This window comes from Chiloscyllium punctatum, chromosome 6 (assembly GCF_047496795.1).
Source record: "Chiloscyllium punctatum isolate Juve2018m chromosome 6, sChiPun1.3, whole genome shotgun sequence".
Classification (NCBI taxonomy): Eukaryota; Metazoa; Chordata; class Chondrichthyes; order Orectolobiformes; family Hemiscylliidae; genus Chiloscyllium; species Chiloscyllium punctatum.
In genome coordinates this window covers 74,395,831-74,409,326 of record NC_092744.1, presented here as the reverse complement: position 1 = coordinate 74,409,326, position 13,496 = coordinate 74,395,831, and the positions used below count along the sequence as shown (strand labels likewise).

At 44.4% G+C, this 13,496-nt stretch overlaps 1 protein-coding gene across 2 annotated transcripts in view; it reads left to right on the top strand.

Annotated features, from left to right (window-relative positions):
- Positions 1-13,496, top strand: part of LOC140479074 (rho guanine nucleotide exchange factor 4-like) — a 474,075-nt gene that overhangs the window by 81,114 nt on the left and 379,465 nt on the right. The window lies entirely within an intron of this gene.

Below are 13,496 nucleotides of genomic sequence, written 5' to 3'. Positions count from 1 at the left end.
ATTTAAATGAAATATATGAATAGGAAGGGTTTGGAGGGAAATGGGCTGGGCGTTGGCAGGTGGGTTTAGATTGGGTTGGGATATCTGGTCTGTTTCCGTGCTGTACATCTCTATCATTCTATGACTCTAAGTGAAAGCAAACCGAGTTTTTCCAATCTCTCCTCATACCCTCCAAAATCAGGCAACTGTTTCTGTACCCTCTCCAAAGCTTCCAAATCCTTTTGGTAGTGTGGTGACCAGAACTGTATCCATATTCCAAATGTTACTAAAGTTCTATACAGTTACAACATTATTAATTGTTGTTCCAACTAGTGAAGACAAGCATGTCATATACCTTCTTGACCATGTTATCCACTTGTGTTGCCACTTTCAGGGAACTGTGGACCTGTATGCCTAGATATCTCTGTATTATCAAATCCCTACAGTGTGGAAGCAGATTGAGTCATCTGACCCAGACCTAGCCCTGATCCTATCCTTGCATGTCCCATGGCTAATGCACCTGACCTGCACATGATGGGCAATTTTGCGTGGCCAATCCACTTAATCTGCACATCTCTGGACTGTGGGAGCAGACTGGAGCACCTGGAGAAAACCCAAGCAAACACAGGGAGAATGTGCAAACTCCACACAGAAAGTCACCCAAGGCTAGAATCGCACCCGGGTCCCTGGCGCTGTGAGGCAGCAGAGCTAACCACTGTGCTACCTCCATGTATGTTAGTGCTCCTAAGGATTCAGCCATTTTATATATACTTCCTTCCTGCAATAGATCTTCCAAAATGAATTACCTCGCACTTTTGTCTGGATTAGACATTATCTATTATTTCTCCATCCAAGTTTCCAGCGTATCTATGTCCAGGTGTCTCTTTTAGCAATCTTATTCCCTATCCGCAGCTCTTTGTGCTGTCTGCAAACTTACTAATCAGGCCATCTACATTCATCTACAGATCATTTATAAATTTACAAACAGCAGGGTTTCCAACGGGACACCATTAGTTGTAGATCTTCGCTAGAAAATTGCCCTACCACTGCTACTACTCTGTCTTCTATGACTAAGCCAGTTCTTTATCCATCTTGCCAACTCACTGCAGATTCCATATAACTTCACCTTTTATATCAGCCTGCCATGAGGGGTCTTGTGAAAGGCCTTGCTAAGATCCTTATAGACAGTAACTACCCCCTTCCTTCATCAATCATCTTTGTCACTTCCTCAAAAAGCTCAATCAAATTTGTCAGACATGGCCTTCACCGGACAAAGCCATGCTGCCCATCATGAAAAAGTGCTTATTTTTCTAAGACTTGGAGGTGCCGGTGTTGGACTGGGATGGACAAAGTTTTAAAAATCACACAACACCAGGTTATAGTCCAACAGGTTTATTTGAAAGCACTGGTTTTTGAAACACTGCTTCATCATCAGGTGGTTGTAGAGGTTAAGATCATGCTCACAGATTTTTAGTCAAAGGAGTCCAGTGTCATGGAGATGTGATACAGTAAACAATCTTAGATTAAAACTTTCATCTTTTATAACGGGATATGCTGGTTTCTGTTCTTTCTTATGTAAATCCCAGAACTGCTTTTAAATTACATTTTCAAGATAACTCAGCTTTCCTAATAATAGGTGTGAAGTCTGTCTGTGTCCCAATGCTATATCAGAGAGACAAATCCTCTGTATAGTTTTACAGAGTTTTACCTGGATTCATGCAGTTTTTGAGCAAAATAAAATGTAATTCTGCCAAAACAAATTCACCCGATAAGCTTATTTGTGTGTGCATGTCGGAGCGACAGATTGAGTGTGCATGTGAGTGTGTGCGCATGGGTGTGAGTGCACATGTTCGAGTGTACATGTGTATATATATAGGTGTGTGTAAGCTTGGGTAAGTGTGTGTGTGTGTGAGCGTGATGGGGTATGTTTGAGAGGAGTCAAGATTAGAGTAGTGCTGAAAAAGCACAGCAGGTCAGGCAGCATCCGAGGAGCAGGAAAATGGACGTTTCGGGCAAAAGCCCCTTATCAGGAATGAGGCTGGGAGCCTCTGGTGTGGAGAGATAAATGGGAGGGCGGTGGGGCTTGCCAGAAGGTAGCTGAGAGTGCAGTAGGTGGATGGTGTTGGGGGTAAAGGTGATAGATCGGAGAGGAGGGTGGAGCAGATAAGTGGGAAGGCAGATTGACAGGTGAGTCAGGTCATGAGGATGGTGCTGAGCTGGAAGTTTGGAACTGGGGTAAGGTGGGGGGCAGGGAAATGAGGAAACTGGTGAAATCCACATTAATGCCCTGGGGTTGAAGTGTTCCGAGGCAGAAGATGAGGCGTTCTTCCTCCAGGTGTTGGGTGGTGAGGAAGTGGCGGTGGAGGTGGCCCAGGACCTGCATGTCCTCGGCAGAGTGGGAGGGGGAGTTGAAATGTTTGGCCACGGGGCGGTGGTGTCCCGGAGATGTTCCCTAAAGCGCTTCTGTGAGAAGACATCTGGTCTCCCCGATGTAGAGGAGACCACATCGGGAGCAGTGGATACAACATGTGGAAGTACAGGTGAAACTTTGATGGATGTGGAAAGCTCCTTTGGGACCTTGTTTGGAAGTGAGGGGGGAGGTGTGGGCGCAGGTTTTGCAATTCCTGTGATGGCAGGGGAAGGTGCCAGGAGGGGAGGGTGGGTTGTTGAAGGGGTGTGGACGTGACTAGGTAGTCATGGATGGAATAGTCTTTGCGGAAAGTTGATAGGGATGGGGAGGGAAATATATCCCTGATGGTTGGGTCGGTTTGGAGGTGGCGGAAATATCAATGGATGATGTGATTTATGCAGAGGCTGGTAGGTTGGAAGGTGAGTACCGGGGGGGTTCTGTCCTTGTTACGGTTGGAGGGGTAGGGCTCGAGGGCGGAAGTGCAGGACATGGATGAGATGCGTTGGAGGGCTTAATCGAACATGTGGGAGGGAAAATTGCAGTCTTTAAAGAAGGAGATCATCTGGTATGTTCTGTGGTGGAGCTGGTCCTCCTGGGAGCAGATGCAGAAAGATGGAGGAATTGGGAATATGGGATAGCATTTTTGCAGGAGGTGAGGTGGAAGGTGATGTAATCCACGTAGCTCTGGGAGTCGGTTGGTTTGTAAAAATGTTAATGTTGAGTCGGTCATCGTTGATGGAGATGGAGAGGTTCACAAAGGGGAGGGAAGAGTCAGAGATGGTCCAGGTGAATTTAAGGTTGGGGTGGAATGTGTTGGTGAAGTTGATGAACTGTTCAACCTCCTCATGGGAGCATGAGGTGGCGCCGATGCAGTCATCAATGTAGCGGAGAAAAGGTAGGAAGTGATGCTGGTGTAACTCCGGAAGATGGACTGCTCTACATAGCCGACAAAGAGACAGGCATAGCTGGGGCCCATGCGGGTGCCCATGGCTATCCCTTTCGTCTGGAGGAAGTGGGAAGATTCAAAGGAGAAGTTGTTGAAGGTGAGGACTAGTTCAACCAAACAAATAAGAGTGTCAGTGGAAGGGTACTGGTGGGGACGTCAGAAGAGGAAGAAACTGAGGGCTGAGAGGCCCTGGTCATGGCGGATGGAGGTGTAGAAGGACTGGAGGTTCATGGTGAAGGTGAGGTGTTGGGGACCAGAGAAATGGAAGTCTTGGAGGAGGTGGAGGGCATGGGTGGTGTCCCCAATATATATGGGGAGTTCCTGGACCAGTGGGGATAGGACAGTCTTGAGGTAGGTGGAGATGAGTTTGTTGGGGATGGAGCAGGCTGAGATGATGGGTCAGCTGGGGAAGTCAGGCTTGTGGATCTTACGTAGGAGGTAGAATATGTGTGAGAGAATGTGTGTGTTTGTGTGAGTACAGTGGTGTACGTGGTGTGCATGTGAGAGAGAGCTTGTGTATGAGAGAGGGTCTGTGTGGGTGTGTGAGTATGTTGGTGTGTGTGAGAGAGATTGTATCGCGCAGTGGGGTCACCTGTAGTGTGGCATGATTGAGGCAATTCCTATGGGTACCAAACTTTGCTATCAGCTTCTGCTCAGCCATTTTGCATTGTTGCTCGTCCCGAAGTCCTTCTTGGAGGATGATCTCCCAAAGGTCAGAGTCCAAATGTCCTGGACCGCTGAAGTATTCCTCGACTAGGAAGGAACACTTCCACCTGGTTGCGTGGTGTTCATTCATTTGTTGTTGTAGCGACTGCTTGTCTCACAAATGTACCATGTCTCAAGGCATCCTTACCTGTGGCTTATGAGATAGACCATGTTGGCCAACTCACATGAGTACTCACCGTATACATTGAGGGAGGTTTCCTGTGTTACCCGTGTCAATACTCTGACATGTTTTGCAGGGGCTGCGGTGGCACAGTTGTACAGTGTTGTTGTCCTGAAGGCTGGGCAGTTTGCTCCGAATCATGATCTGTTTAAGGTTTGGTGGTTGTTTAAAGGCGAGAAGTGGAGGCACGGGGAAGGTCTTGGCGAGGAGCTCATCCTCATCGATAATGTGTTGCAGGGTGCGAAGAACATGGCATAGTTGTTTGTCTCGGCAAGCCCTATCTGTTGCAGCCTGTGTCTATCTCCTGAGGAGGTCATTATGGTTTCTTGCTGTGGCACATTGGAACTGGCGATCGATGAGTTGAGCATTGTACCCTGTTCTTATGAGGGCATCCTTGAGCACTTTCAAGCGTCTGTCATTGCACCCATGGGAATGGTCTCAACCAGGACCTTGGGTTCATGTCAAACTACAGGTGACCCCACTGCACGGTACACTATCTCTCACACACGCACCCACGCACACACACTCTCCGACATATATATATTTATACACACACGCACACACTCTCCGACATATATACACGCACACACACACTCCTACATATATATATATACACGCGCGCACGCACACACACCCACACCCCTATATACTCCTTCATACACATGTGGCTGCTTTGTTTCCGACATTAAAACGGGGCTACAACTCACAGTGGCTGTAAGTTGTACTGATATTTTCTGTGATTACAAAAGTTACTATATGAATCTGTGATATAAATAGGTTCAGTTGAACACAGTCCTGCCTCATTATAGTCTATCCTCTCAGCCTGGATTTAACAAACTGACAAAAAGCAAAACAATGTAGATGTTGGAAATCTGAAACAAAAGAGAACACACATAAGAAACATTCAGTTGCTCAGTGGACATTTGCAAAGAGAACAGCCAAATTTAATGTCAGGGGAGTTTGCCTTGGTTAAGGAGACAAGTTCATAGAAATTTAGAATCATATAGTACAGAGGAGGCCCTTTGGTCCATTGAGTCAGCACTGACAAAAGCTACTCAAAATATACACTCGTCCTACTTTCCAGCACTTGGCCCATAGACTTCAATGTTATGAGACTTCAAGTACTTCAAGTAACGTGGCTTCTGACATCTTCATTTGTTAGCTAAATGTTGGATTGGCTTGAGCTGATGTAGTTTGTCATGTATATCTGAACAGTCATGGCAATTACCTCGAACAAGGCCAACTTGCAACAGCATAAGCTCTGCAAAAATCTGGAAAACCATTTTAGGGAATGAACCAAATACAAAATATAACAGTACAACAATGGCAAAGTTAAAAGTCCTTCATAGAGTGTAATCGACAGTATGTGTATTATTTCGACACTAGACTTTGGATTGCCTGAATGGGTTGCTAAGCAATGCTTGTGCATTTAACTCAGCAAATGATGAATGGTCAAATATGTGCTAAACACATAATTCCCTTCTGGTGAATGTATGTAGAAGCAGCCAGAATATATTGTTCCATTGTAGTAAACTCTTGAGCCACAAAAATATTTTATCTCATTTGAGGACAGAGGAGTGTGTATACAAGCTTAAACTCAGTGCTGCCTTGTTTGTCTTAATGTACATTTCTGTTCAGTGCCCACAGGACCTCATGCTCAATTTCCTGCACTCCCATGCATCCTTTGGGGTAGGTTTAAGGCATATTGGGAGGGAAAACAGATAATATTGAAATACTAAATAGGCCAAGCAGATTCTGTGGAGGGTCAGGCAGTTTCTGTGAAGGGAACGGAGCAGGGAGTGGAATTTAATGGAGGTGACAAGGGTCTAAGTTGCTGGTAGAGAGCTGGTGAGTGCTGTATTGCCCCCCTTGGAGAAACCTGACTGCATTTAGTGACAATTAGGCACAAAACTGCAGCTGGGATAAAGGTGAAAGATTCTTATTTTTCGTTGATTAATAATGAATTTATCATTAAAATTCTAATAACTTGCATTTGGATAGCTCCTTTTTTTTAATTTGCTCTTTCAATATGCGTGTCAGTAACAAGGCCAGGATTTATTTCCCATCCCTAATTGTCCTGGAGAAGGTGGTGACGAGCTTCCTTTTTGAACTAGTGTAGTCTGTGGTGAGGTAGATTCACCAAACCTGTGGTTGGGGAGAGAGTTCCATGATTTTGACCGAGCTACAGTGGAGGAACAGTGATACGTTTCCAACTCAGGATGCTGTGTGAAAACTGAAAGAACTGTGAATGCTATAAATCAGAAGCAGGAACGTCTGAGAAAGGGTCACCGGACCCGAAACGTTAACTTTGATTTCTATGCACAGATGCAGCCATACCTGCTGAGCTTTTCCAGCAACTTCTGTTTTTGGTTCAGGATGGTGTGTGGCTTACGGGTGGTGCTGTACCCCTGCACCCACTGCAGCTCTGGGGTAATAGAATGCGGGGTTTGGAAGCTGCTGTTGAAGGTGGTTTGGCTGTTTGTGGCAATGCATTTTGTACACAGTACGGACCACTGTCACTGTGCATCGTTTGTGAAGGGGGTGAATGTTGAAGATGGTGAATGGGTACCAATCAAGTGTAATATAGTGGGGTACACCTAGTCTATTCAGCCATGAACAAACCAGTTTTGAGGAATGACAGTCTTTCTTCAAAAGCCCTGCCCATTCAGTGTTACACGGGCAAACACTAATACCATCCAAACAACAAAACAACTCAAAAAGAACGCACGTGTGCTCATATTTCTGCGATGAGCTCCTGATGCAGCTCAACTTACAGATAGTTGGCAGTGCTGTGCCACTGGTGGGAAGAGTGAATGGTTAAGGGGATGGATGGGGTGTCAATGAAGCAAGCTGCTCAGCTGTAAATGTTGTTGAGCTCGGTGGAGTTGCATCCATCCAGAGAAGTGGAGAATATTCACCACACTCCTGACTTTCACATGTTCGAGTTCTGGGAGAATCAATGTAGAATTCCCAACCATTGACCTGCTCTTGGAGCCCCAGCTTTTCAGTGAACCAAGCTGCTTCACATTGATGCGATCCGAGATAATTGGCACAGTAACATAGGAGGGGTGAGGGAAGAGATTTTAGGGAGGGAACAGAGATTGAGGACCCGGTACAGTGCAGACTGCACAACTACTGTGGAGGGGTGAAGGGAGTTTAATTACATAAGAGGGCAACATTTGAGTTCTCGGGGATGCAATCCTAGGCAATATAATGAAAATGGGTTGAGGCCATGAAGGAATTTAAACTGAAGAATGCGAACTTTGGATGAGAAACATTTAGAAGCCGCTACACACAGGGCAGGGTGAATTGCTTGGGCATGAATCTCCATTATGAAAACAATAAATAGCAAAAATGAGAACGTATATTAGCAACCTTTGCATGATGTAATTCGCATATTGTACCAGAAAACTTAAGAATATTTGCAGACTGTGAAGATTGCAAGCCTCGAGGTTATAAATAAACATTCAGCTGTAAAAAGTTCCAATCTGGCTGATGTTCTATCATATTTACTTTGTAGGTTTTGAAAACTATGGAGATTGGATAAAATGCTTCACAAAATGGGACGACGCTTGTTCAAAACAAATCAGAATAGCAGGTCTCGCTCTCTCTTACCTTGCCAGTGCCCTGTAATGAATCTGATGCTTACTGGCAACCATTCCCCAACCCAGTTTACAGAATAGAATTAATGGTTAAAAATTAAACATCTTGATGATCTGTAGAGAGACAGGTTTAAACAGGGAGCAGGATGAGGAGCAGATTAAAGTGTTGTAAATATTTCTTACGTGGCCCCTCTAAGCAGAATGGTATGAGCAGCTGTGTTACAGACAGGGGACTACAAGCATGCTTGAGCCATGTATTAGATGTCTCTGATCAAATGCTTGTACAATGCCTCATTTGGACACGTTCACCTATTAATTCTGCACAGATATACAGGAAGCCAACACAAACATGCAGTTCCAGCCACTAACTTAATTGAAACATTATTCAGCGGGAATATATTTAACCCTGAGAGTATCATGTACTATGGCCAGGAGTTGAGTTGCCAGTCTTGCAGCATTCTAATGAAGTATCCAAGAATTAAAGGTTACATTTCCTGGACACTGGAGTGTTCAGTGTGAGAGGAAAAACAAAATGCTGTGCCTTTTCCCCCTGTTTTTTGAGTGAGTAGTCCAGGGAAGCAATGGCTGTTTGGCAGGGTTAGAGACTGGAGCACAAGTGTTTAAAATCTCCAGGAATATGTCCAAATGTATAGATAGTATTACGGCTGTCTGGAACAGTAAATTACAAACAGGATGACGCAAGTGAGACAATGAGTAAAATGTCTTAATTCAAATCACCACAAAAAGAATCTCTTCAAATTCATCTTAAACTAATTTTAGAAATTGCTTGACTGTTTATAAATCTTAATTCATTCGTCCACAGCTATTGCGTTCAATGGCTAAAATGTGGATACTGTAAGAGCGTTTTATGTAACGAAAAATGACTGCACATTTACAGAGGAATCAAATATCAATTGTCTGAATATCAGATTATTTGAAGGAGATCGTGAGGTCCTGATAGAAACATTACATCAAAGACGTGTTTCCAACACTGATCACATGTTTTGTTTACAGTGATTAAAAGTGAACCTGGCTTACTGAAATGCTGTCGAGAACAGCCCTGGACATCGATGGGAGCTCAGGCACTGCCTCCAAATGACTGACTGCCCACTTGCTCTCTCCCCCCACACTTTCCCTGGAGTTCTACACAAGGGTGTACCCCAAACCCCCCTTACCCAGATAATCTCTCCAACATGATCCTGTACAGGTCAAAGGTGGAACCTGTCAAAAAGTTGTAGTAAATGGGTGTGTGTCTCTGTGTGTGTGTGCGCGCTATTTAGAGACTCACCCTCACAAAGACAGAAGCAGTCTTGTTTTTTTTTAGATTAGATTAACCTTCGGCCCAACAAGTCCACACTGACCCGCCGAAGCGCAACCCACCCATACCCCTACATCTACCCCTTACCTAACACTACGGGCAATTTAGCATGGCCAATTCATCTGACCTGCACATCTTTGTGACTGTGGGAGGAAAACGGAGCACCCGGAGGAAACCCACGCAGACACGGGGAGAACGTGCAAACTCCACACAGACAGTTGCCTGAGGTGGGAGTTGAACCCGGGTCTCTGGCGCTGTGAGGCAGCAGTGCTAACCACTGTGCCACAGTGCCGCCCACTATTGGTGTCCAGTCTGGCAGCCCCGAAGCGGGGATGGGGAGTGGTGTTGGACAGGGTTGGGGGTGGGGGATGTGGATTGGGGGAGCAGGGGTGGAGTCGGTGTTGGACAGTGAGCGCACGGGGCGGGGGGGGGCTGAGGTGGGGCGTTGTTGTGCAGGGTTGGACAGGAATGGGGGCGGGAGGATGGGGTTGGCAGGGGGCGAGGTTGGATGGAGTTTGGGGGGCGCATGGAGGTAGGGGGTGGTGGTGTGATATTGTATAGGGTTGGGGGCCGCAGGTGTGGGTTGGGTGGGAATGCACCATTGGATGGAGTTGGGGGGCAGGCGGGGCGGTGTTGGATGGATTTGGGGATGGGCAGGAGAGCGGGGGCTCACGCGTGGTGTGCTGCTGCCTTGTCTCCTGAATGGGGAATGGACTTAACAGAAAACTCTGAGCCACCGTGGAAAGGCATTAATCGATAAACCGGATAATCAATTATCCGAACGAAAAAGTGCCCACCCATCTCGTTCGGATAATTGAGGTTCCTCTGTATTAATAGAATCATCACACCAGCCCTGACTAATCAAACAGAAGTGATCTTTTAGATGAGTACATCAACATTTTAAACTTGCCATGAAGCTACTTCCTCAAGCTAACCCTCAATGAGGTTCTGTCAGAAGTGATCCCAATGCACAAAGGGGAGGGAGAGATGTGTTAAAAACCAGTTGCACTTTTATGTACTCACCAAAGACTCCCTGACTCAATAAATCACAGTTTAATATTGCAGCCATGAATTCTTTTAAGTGAGAATTCCCAAGTTCTGAGGATCCAATGGAAGATTGATTTATTGCTGTCACATGTACTGAGATACAATGAAAAGTGTTGCTTTGTGTGCTGTACAGGCAGTTTGTACCATACAAACTGCATTAGGGTAGCAGAACAGAATGGAGAATGGTATTACAGCCGCAGAAAAGGTGCAGAGAGAGATATGAATTAACGCTTAAGAGGTCCGTTAATTCTGAACTCTGAGCATCCTTCGAATGGGCATGGACCAAAGGGAGAAATTTCACAATTTGATGAATTACTTATCAATAATGCTGATATAATACTTTTAAGTTTGTTTACTGAAAGCTGATCAATTTATATGTGATTATGGATTCCTGGTTCAAAACACCTCAAGAATACGCTCCATAATACCATCTACCTGCAAAAATCTGCAACCATGCTAGGATAGTAATCTAATGTTTTGCTGTTTACATATCCGTCTTTGTGAATTTGCTTGTTGGCATGATACTTAATCTGTACCTTATTGCTCACTGGACTTCAGTGTGTTCACTCATCTGTAATTTTCTCATCACACTGCACATAAATTACATATTGTACATTTGTGAGAGTCACCAACTGTGACATTCTCGGGGAGTGCATTCCCTGCAAACAGCAGAACTTTGTTGTCCAGTAAATTTAAATAGAAGCTGCTGATATAGGAATTTACAATGGTAACTGCTGAAAACAGGAAGAATGATTCATGAACAGGAAGTACAATCCCTTTTTTATAGGTACATAGTAAATGTATAAATCTTTCATCCATCACACTTCAGATATTACACACCATCAAAAGCAAATTCCTTATCATTTTTAAAAAATTACAAAATTAAGGAATGATCAAGATTTCTAGCTTCTTGGTTTGTATGTGGACTCACCTAGTCTTTATTCAACTTTAAGTGCACTTGATATCTTTAAATGGACACAGACCTATGCAGGAATAGCAATAAAATATATTTTAAATGGACATTTTTCAAAGAACCATAATTTTTTCCCTAGATTACTGTTCCTATGGTTTCTCTAACATTAAGTTATGGGGTTGATTGGCCTTTAACATTTGAAATTTATCTTTCTTCCCTTCTTTAAACCAGGATGTCGCATTTGCAATTCTCTAGTCCTCTGACACTACTCCATTCTTATAGAGTCATAGAGATGTACAACACGGAAACAGACCCTTGGGTCCAACCTGCCAGCATCTGGCCCATATCCCTCCAAACCCTTCCTACTCATATACCCATCCAGATGCCTTTTAAATGTTGCAATTGTACTAGCCTCCGCCACTTCCTCTGGCAGATCATTCCATTCACGTACCACCCTTTGAGTGAAAATATTGCCCTTAGGTCACTTTTATATCTTTCTCCTCTCACCCTAAACCTAATCCCTCTAGTTCTGGACTCCCCCAGCCCAGCAAAAAGACTTTGTCTATTTATCCTATCCATGCCCCTCATGTTTTTATAAACCCCTATAAGGTCACCCCCTCAGCCTCCGATGCTCAAGGTTGGTCTGACTCAGCACTGCACTCTCCACTATGGGTAGGACAAGGAGGCTAGTCACAAATCCACTTCAGTCCAAACAGGAATTGAGATCAGTCTCGTCCACACCAGCCATCCAGCCAACTATCCCACCAGCAAAACTAAATGGGCTTTTGGTGGCAATGTATAGTATATACATGTTGTAGCTTGGATATATTTTGTGTTGTCTTTCAATGTTTTTCTGACCAAAGGTTATTACTTCATGCATAAGTATATTAAACCTCATCTACTACCTTTCCACCCATACCACCAAATTGTCAATGCCTTTTTGGAATTGTAGATTATCTTCTTCCACGGTTTACAATTCTTTTTAAGTTCAGTGTCATGTGCAAAATTTGAAACTGTCCCATGTACACCAAGATCCAGATCATTAATATATATCAGCAACATAGTGCAGCCATGTTAAGTCCGTAAACTAGAGTCATTATCAATGAAACTAACTTTGAAGTTTTTTGAGCAGGTGAAGGATAATCAGGAAAGATGACCAATAGCTTATTCAAAGAGGCAGATCTTTCAAAGCAAGCAGAGTGATGATGGACACATGAGTTCTACAACATGTTTGAACACAAAAAGGTAGCAAAGTATGAATGTCACAAATGAGGGTGAAAGATGGGGAGGGGCTGCCCTGAGAACATTAGAATGGTCAAGTTCAGAGGTGACAAATGCATGGATGAGTGGAAGTAATGGAATCAAGTGATGTTAAGGAGCAGAAAGTGGGCATTCCTATGGATGGTGTGGATATATTGTTAGAATTATAACTTGGGGCAGGATCTTTAGACCCAGTCACAGCTGAGAACCAAGGTGGCTCAAAAATAATACTGCAAGCTGGTTTACAGCCAGGATTCCTGGTGCTGGCTCTGTCAGGGAAGGCAGCAAGGTTATCTTCCTGTACAAAGCTGGCAGTAAAAGAGCTATGTTAATGAAGGCTGAATGAAGCCTGTTGGGATTTTCCAGTCACTCTCAAGTTTACTGAGGCTATGGGGTTAAGTTTGATGACTGGAGGCCGATACCTTTGTGGCAGGAGGTATGAGACATCAGGTTTGAATTTTGCTTGAATTAATGATTGGAAGTAATTCATTACTGCTGCAAAATTTGGATTTCAAATGAGTTTGGATCTTTTTGTTCAAAACCTTGTTGATGTGAACTCTTGAATTAGTTGGCAATCTCATTCAGATTGGCCACTATGGGCAGCTGTGTCACATAGATGCAGTCAAGTTACTCATGTCAGATTGGTACAAAGTGGAAGAAGCTCAACTCTGTCTCAGCTCTTTTGCCACATCTGATATGGAAACACTCAGTGTCATGTTAGAGGACCAAAATTGGGTATTGTTTGTTTAAAAAAAATTCCTAACATCCCTATTGCCTTTGAATTCATAGAATCCCGACAATATAGAAGCAGGCCATTTGGCCCATACTAACCCTTTGAAGAGCATCCCACCCCAACCTTGTAATTCTGCATTTCCCATGGCTAATCCACCCAACCTGCACACCTCCAGATACCATTGGCAATTTAGCATGGCCAATCCACCGAACCTGCACATCTTTGGATTGTGGGAGGAAACCAAAGCACCCAGAGAAAGCCTCTGCACACACAGGATGTACAAACTCCACACAGGCAGTCACCTAAGGGTGGAATTGAATCACGTCCCTGGTGCTGTGAGCCACCATGCTACCCTACCTGCCATAATGCTCATCTGCCAATGCAAGCAGGACTTGTATGGTA